Below are 8,381 nucleotides of genomic sequence, written 5' to 3' on the forward strand. Positions count from 1 at the left end.
ACGAAGCTCAGTAACGAACTTAACCTTGGTCCCGACAATAGTAAGCACCACACCAAGAATTATAATCAACATTTTACAAATACTTGAGTTATCTTGCTAACAAGCCACAAACACAAAAGGTGCACTAACGTGACGCACGGACCCCCCACGAAGCCAAAACTTGTACTTGACTTCGGCCTTAACAGCGGTAATCTGCCTGCCAAAAATCATGGACGTCGAATCATGCCTTCCAGAGTTATATCGCAAAATCCGCAGTTCCCCACACTCCGGCGAGACAATTTCATAGTCCTTCTAACGAAGACAATAAAATGATTCTTAATAAATTGTTTTAGAACAAGATGTTAGCTCATACTACATGTATATTGTCACATTATTACGTATCCCTCCCCAGAATATGTATAATGAAAACAGTTCAAAATAATACATTCCTAAACTAAGCTCATTATTATCACCCTACACCAGTACAAGGAATTGACTACTTGTATCTCCAAACATATATCTGATCAGCTCCCTCGTATACGGCGTTTCGTGAAGCTTTCTCCTCGGGCCGAGAGTCGTGTTGTCGTCACAGCTGCTACTGAAGCTCCCGGATCCTTGGCGACTGGGCCTCCACCAATTTCAACATATTCTGAAGAGGTCAAACCATTTTTTTGCCTTTCCTCGCTCCCTGAGATTCTTAACTTAAGCAATAATGTAACAGATAGAAGGAGGGTCGACGTGTCTTCAAAATAGACGCTATAAAAATGAGTTGAGTTCGGTAGATTTGAACCTCGCGGTCTTGTCTTAAATGACATGTTAGTGCATTTGAAAGTATAAACATACTTTCAAATTCTGTTGAACAAGCAGGAAGAAAGTTGAACAGCTTTGTGCATTTATCATCATGTAAAATTTAATTGCTGACCACTGGCCTAATCTTGAAATCAATGAAAGATACACATGCACTAGGTGTATATTTGTTTTAATTTGTTCAGTCGTGCTGTCCAGATTTCTACAATGTTTGATAGTGTCTGATAACTTATACAATAGAGTACTCTAGTGCAATTAATTCTTATTTTTTTCCATACACTGTAGCATCTAGCTTTGCAAGATCTGTTTGCAGTATTGGCATTATAGAAAGAGACAAAGTACTAGGTCATGTGCAAGTGTTTATTATGATTACCTGGTTGCTAGTTGCCCATTCTTGTTCTTTTATGTCTAGATGTATCGTGAGGGTGGTCCTGATGTTCATATCGAAACCAGACCAGACGAGGGAGTTTGTATAGGTGAGACAGTGCTTTACAATTTCTTTATTTCATATGACATGTTGAGAAGTCTGGTGTTTAAAACTACTATTAATACAGTTAGAAACAACTTAACACTGTGAACTATCACTACGAACATGGCAAAGGTGGCCAGATGGTCTTGTGGTAAGGATTGTTGACTGAAGATTTTGGGAATCCCTAGCAGGCCTCAAATGAAGTAAATCTTAATAAATAAAGGGATAGCTCAATTGTGTAATTTTATCATTATCCTTTATTGTCACCCAGTGTTGCCTGGAGATGTTTTTTTTGCATCACACTAATTATTCTTTCATATAGATAGGTGTGTCCTAAATGTTCCTGTCCTTACTGGGAGAAACCTGTGGTGACGGGCAACTTCTGTCCAAAGAAGACAAGATGAGGGTTCAGCAATGTTGACTTGAAGACAGTAAAGAGTCATATAGGTGAGACATTGCTTTATAATTTTTATTCTGTTAGGTCTATTTGTTAAGAACTCTAAGGCATCACCAATCACATGTGTTCAGAAACATCCTTTGATTTTGAAGAATTTATCATTCTTCACAATCATTAAATATTGCCTTTTTGCTATGTTAAATTATCTTTTCATGTGTCCTGATGTTCCTGTCTTGACTGGGAGAAACCTGTGGTGACCGGTGACTTCTGTCCAGCAAACCATTTAACTTAAAACCACAGTGAAAAGTTTGTACAGGTGAGACAATGCAGCTTTACAACTCGCGTGTTTCTTTCTTCTCTCAGGTGTTAACAACTCTGTGGCAAACATACATAGTTAAAATCTGTAATACTTATGAGCTTAATAATGTCTACATCTTATTCAAGCAAAGGTATAGTGTTGAATTTTACAATCTTTCATGGTCATTCAGTGTACTGTTGATTGGACTCATTGGAGATGTTGTTTTATATATGTAACGTAAAATCATTTACGGCATGTCCTGAGGGTCAGCAGGCCTGACTGAGAGAAACTTGTGATGACCGGTGACTCCTGTCCAAATTTGTTGAGGGCTCAGCAAACCTGTTGACTGCTCAAGTCACCGAGGGAAAAGAAGAATTTCTACAAGTTAGTCAGACCCTTAAATTCATTTGTGTGAAAAACTAGTGTAGACAGGCAGCACATTGTTGCCCGTTTTATGTGTGATCCACATTTGAAGGTCGACAAAAATGACACAACTATGGATTTTACCAACACAAATGAGCTTTGATTTGAAGGCCAATAGCTGTTTTCAATACACTGACTTTCTGTCTTCAAGATGGCATTGTGGATGATTCGGGGAACGGACTTTTGTCAGCAGATCTCAACCTGTGTAAAAGAAGATGGGGAGGTGTGAGTATGTTTTCTTTATTAACACGAGACAACACTCCATATGCACACACTTTTTTTGTGAGGAGCCATTTAGCCGGCGACTTCAATTTCACGACAAGCAAGACAGAAAAATTCTTCATATTGTATAGTTGAATGCCAAATTGCCCCAAAATTGTCGCTTTATAAAAATTATCCTGCTGAAAAACTTTGTATCTTAGCTGGCCGCCAAATTGCCCCGCCAAAATTGATTGGGACCCTCACCTGACTGCCAAATTTCCCCACCAAAAAACTTCGTATCTTTGCAGGCCACATCAATTCCACACTTGCTTATTCCTTCTTAAGTCCAGTTTCCAAAAAAATGATTGGGACCCTCACCTGTTTAACTAATTAGATTAAAGTTTTCCCGCCAAAAAACTTAGTATATAGAACACTCTAACCTTGAACTTGTGCCCCCCTCCCCACACTTCTTCCACCACTCACACAGTATATTAGTTACACTGTTCCAACGCTTTGCACTTCTTCAGACATGTAACTTCTCTGAACACTTAGTTGATCGAGTGCAGTTTTTCTGCCACTCAAACGTTAGAATAATCTCTCGCTCTCCTGGTCAGCCATGCACTAAGTGTACTCCCCGTGGGATGTCTTTCCGGAGACATTGATGCTTCGAAACATCAGTATACCAGTGCAATTGACTGACCAGGAGAGCGAGAGAGATTATTCTAAAGTTTAAGTGGCAGAAAAACTGCACTCGATCAACTAAGTGTTCAGAGAAGTTACATGTCTGAAGAAGTGCAAAGCGTTGGAACAGTGTAACTAATATACTGTGTGAGTGGTGGAAGAAGTGTGGGGAGGGGGGCACAAGTTCAAGGTTGGAGTGTTCTATATACTAAGTTTTTTGGCGGGAAAACTTTAATCTAATTAGTTAAACAGGTGAGGGTTCCCATTATTTTCTTGGGTGGGGGGCAATCAACTCAAAAAGGAATCTGCCTAGAATTAATGCAATGGCCTAAGCTTTTTTGAGTGGGGACAATTTAAGTGTAAAAGGTCCAAAGCGACAATTTTTGGGCGCAAAAAGGCATGCTGACCCTCACAGTAGTGAGAAATGCGAATGAATGTGTCATGTGTGTGAACCGTGAAAGACAAGTGCAGTGTTGTCTCATGGTAATAAAGAAACCATTAATCCCGATTAGTTTTTATGGGGGTAGGAAAATCAACTTAAAAAGGAAGGAATCAGCAGAACAAAGTTCTTTCCCTAGATTTACAACTGTCCTAAGTCACACAAACTTCTTAAAATTACATGCCGGCTACAAATTATCTCACTCCGGCCCACTTTATACCAAGATGTTGCAATAGCGCAGTGCAAAGAGAATTCCTGACAGCATAGTCCCACTGTTGTCAAATTTTCTGCTGACAATTCTGAAATTTTGGCAGACAATTTAATGACAGCGAGACTATGCTGTTGGGAATTCTCTTTGTACGGCACTGTCGCAAAAATCTGGGTATAAAATGTGCCTACAGCAGTCTATGTAGAGAGTCATTTGAGACTATATATTAAATATCTATGGTTCTCGTATTAATGTTGATCTTTTGCAGAGACCACCGGGACCAGGAAAGAGATCCTGATCCCCTGTCAAGGCCATACCTGCTGAACCTCTCCCTTTGACTATCTGCTACTTGAGTTATCATCTAAAGTAGAAAGCCACTTCAGAGTATATAATCCTTGCAAAAAGACTAGACATACAAATGTATTTTGTTTTGCTGATATCCTCCCCTTCAAACATCACAGTTTAGTAGTAGTACATATCACTCTACAGAAAGAAAGCACCACATTGCCTTTTCCATTTTCTGTGAAGAAATAGCAACATATTTCCAACAATCATTATGTGACCAAAGTATTTTCCCTGAAATCCATTCCATCACAGGCAAAATTGTACCTAATGATTATATTACAATGTGTTGTATGCATCACTCACAATATTATTCCAATAAACACTTTATGCTTATTTGACAAGAGATGGAATCAAATTGAATGTGTTTTAGGTTTACAAGGCAAACATTGCATTTAAACATGCGTATAGCAAAGTAGGTGAGATTTAGAACGTAAGAAAACATTCCTGACCTCGAAGTGGATATTATTATCAACTATTCTACAGTTTTGGTTTTTTCACATTTACCGTTTTGAGGTTATGCCTGAAAGAAACGCAATATGCTGACAATAAAGTAATTATGTAAACTGATTAGTACTTTTCATTTTGAACCTTATTTGAATGTAAAGCAGAAAACTGGTGGGTGTCAATTTTGTGATACATGTAATTAGGCCATGTTTATTTAATTGTATGGATGACTTCTGCACGCACATGAATTTTTGTCTGTTTCCAAAAAAGAGTTTTTAACCATACTGAAAATCGTACGAAGCAGCTGCAAAATGAGCAAATATAGAAATTGAATTTTAAAAATATTGCAAATTGATAATGCAGAATGCTAAAATCAATTCCAAATGAATATTAATAAAGAAAGGGGTTTTAGATTAGAGTAATTTTAGAATTGTATTTGTTCTAAAAATTCAGTTAAAGTTTATTACTCCATTGTAAATGAGCGTGCAATTTGGCCGTCAGGCTGCAATATGCTTTTGTGCAATAAACCAATTTGATTGATTTGAATTTGATTTGATATATGTCTCATGTATGTCAACTATACTCAATCACAACAGTTTATAATCAGTCTCTTTATTCCATTTAAATTTCCATTTTTGAGTGCTACAAAATGTTAACATCGTTCATCACTAAACACTTGTGCTTTAATGATTGATTCACCATGTGGACTTTTTGTATCTTCACATGAAGGACAGGTTTCATTTCATAAAAGATTTTTGAATGGCTTTTAAAAAGGGTCAATTGAATACTATTGAGGATCATGATGGAGATTGTGGACCATGATGAAGAGAATATCAGGGAAAACAGTTTGATCACAAATGCATTTGAAAATACATCCCATTGCTATACAGAATTAAACAACAGACAATATTCCAAGTGCTCTCCTCTAGAGGAAAATGTACCATGTTCTCCGCCATATCTACAAATTACAATAAAATGTTAGTAAAGAAATGTGAACTCTTTCGGAAATGAAAACAAAGAGCAGGGAGGGCCAGTTTCAACAATGGTGTTTGGAACAAAAAAGTTTGAGGATCGCAAACATGCCCTTTCCCAACATCTTTCATTGTTATTTTCAAGGGTCTACATGGAAACTCCCGATCGCGCCTTGTGAAACGTTCAGTAAAGCAGTGGTCACGATTTACATTTGCTCAGGCTCGTTTCTTAACACGTACATTACATCAAGAAGGTTAAATACATTTGATTTTAAACCTCCTTGATTACATGATATTAAATCAAAGTTGTTCCACTTCAAATTATGCAAAACTCAAATGGCAACACGCAAAACTCTATATTTGAAGCAACGACCCGGTATTAGGCTTCACTTGTACTGACTGGATGATATACGTATAGGTAATGTGTAATAAAACGACCCGGCTTTGCATTATGCAAAACTAAAACGAGTGATTACGCATTGCGGCATGCGGACCCCATTTTTGAAAGAGTTCTAAAGATAGAAGCCAACTCACAGTCAAGTCCGATGTTCTCTTCTCTTGTAGATAGGTGACAGGGCCCTCAGAACACAGCCAGATCCTCCTGGAATATCACGGACAGGAACACAGCCTGGTCCTCTCTGGGAATACAGACAGGTACAGGATAGCCGACAGGTCCCACAGTACACAGGAACATGGTCAGATCCAACATGGTCAGGCATACAGTATCAGCTTCCCAAAACCTAGGGTGTAAAAGAGAAAGCCAAATTACATACACAAACAATATTCACAACATTTGTTCTAAAACCTGCTTTGGGTTGGGGACAAGAGCAATCATGCTTTGGTAGCACGGTACTAATAAGACCACTGCAAAATTACAGTAACAGCCAGTCGAAGGTAAACATAGAATATCATGATCAACAAATTAATGTAGCATCAGAAGCAGGCATGAAATTAAAATGTTTTGTAGATAGGTGACAGGTCCTTCAGGAAGACACTTCAGGAAGAATATGGATGCTCGGACACATGTATATGGATTATGTATAGCTCACAGGTCCCACAGCACACACAGGAACATGGTCAGATCCAACATGGTCAGGTATACAGTATCAGCTGACAATGGTCAGGTATACAGTATCAGCTGACAGCTGCCTAAACCTAAGGTGGAAAAGAAACAAACATTCATCAGAAAAATTACAGGCCAACATCTACATACCCAAAGAATTCGAAGATACATTATCCATTGTAATATTCACAGCATTTGTTTTTAAGTTCTGAAAACCTTGAGTCAGGGGCAAAAGCATATGCTTTGTCAGCGAGGTCAAAGAAAGTACAGTAATACAGGCTTTTCACTAGCGCCATGTTGGAGTACAGTGATGTCTGTTAAACATGCCAACATGCTGCTACAATTTACCCGCCAACACCTGGTCACTGGGATTCAAATGGTAATTATCATGACGTCAATGAAAAGCCTCTATACTAATAGAAAGTGTCATGACCAAACAACAATCACATAAAAATACATCTCACATAGAATACTACATCAAAACAATCCATGTGACCATGTCACACATATGTAGGTATGACTGGCAAGTTCAATCATGCATTTTTAAAACATTATTGAAATACTTCTACATGACATATACTTTAGAGCTTGATAAACTCTGACCGCACCCTGCATCTGCTTGGAAATTACGCTACACTTTTGGCGGGAAAATTGAAAGGATTAATTATGTCCAGGTACAGCACATTTCACACGTGCACGTGGTGGCCAGGCTTCCCACACAAAATAAATTTTCAAATAATTTTCTCCATTATCGCTCGATGTGGTAGACTCAGTTCTCCAAGACAACTCAAAGGCCAAAGCAGAATGAGGAGAAATTGAGAAAAGCACGAAAACGGTGCATAAAAATTTATAGTATAGATAATAATTTATACATCATGGCCACGTACGAACCAGTTTAAATCTACGAAAAATGTTCACTGAAACACACAAGTTTACACATACCAAGGACATTATACACATCTTGTATAATGTCTCTGCACATACTATACGTCATTTGTAGTTACAGGTTTGTTGGACATAAATTTAACGAGATAGTTTGTTGTCTCACCTTGTAAAACTCCATGGTAAAAGCATGGAGGTAAAAAGTAAAAGCGAGTTCTTCCAAGACCACGCCGTCCTTCCATGACAGCTTTCCTTGTCCAAAATTCACTTGGTCAGTAAATCCACAATTTCTCCCTCAAACCTCCAAAGAACGGCGTAAATCCACCAAGGAAACATTCCAAAGGCTACAGAAACTTCTTACTATTTGTATTTTGCTAGCGAGAGGCCAGAATTTTACCCCAAAAGTTGACTTCCTTCTACAAAACCGTCGCAGCTCTGGCCTCATGGCATGACAGCTTCCACGAACACCTGACTGATTATGAACGGGCGGTACCATGTCTAATTTCTTCATAGGGGCGCATACTTCTAATTTAAAAGCTATTAAAATCGTCACCGTTTTCCTACATTTGCAATGAAATAATAAAATGGCTAAGAGTAACTCAATTTTGTTCCTACCTCAACGCAAACGAATAAATATTCATCTCTTAACGGGAAAATAACTTCTACAAACGATGGTATCACCCCTCCATTTCCAGCTTATTTGGACCAGGATCACAGCTGTGGGCCAGGCTAATTTAATTATAAGGATGGCATCCTCAGTTGTCACATGATTTG

General features: G+C 38.3%; 1 long non-coding RNA gene across 1 annotated transcript in view; it reads left to right on the forward strand.

Moving 5' to 3' along the window:
• Positions 1 to 1,695, forward strand: part of LOC109473475 — a 7,835-nt gene extending 6,140 nt beyond the window's left edge. Inside the window, exons 2-3 of the long non-coding RNA XR_002140418.1 lie at positions 1,199 to 1,262; positions 1,578 to 1,695. This is a non-coding gene — a long non-coding RNA (uncharacterized LOC109473475). The remainder of the gene's footprint in view (positions 1 to 1,198; positions 1,263 to 1,577) is intronic.
• Positions 1,696 to 8,381: the final 6,686 nt, after the last annotated feature.

This window comes from Branchiostoma belcheri, unplaced genomic scaffold (assembly GCF_001625305.1).
Source record: "Branchiostoma belcheri isolate BF01 breed outbred unplaced genomic scaffold, Haploidv18h27 scaffold3, whole genome shotgun sequence".
NCBI classification, from domain to species: Eukaryota; Metazoa; Chordata; class Leptocardii; order Amphioxiformes; family Branchiostomatidae; genus Branchiostoma; species Branchiostoma belcheri.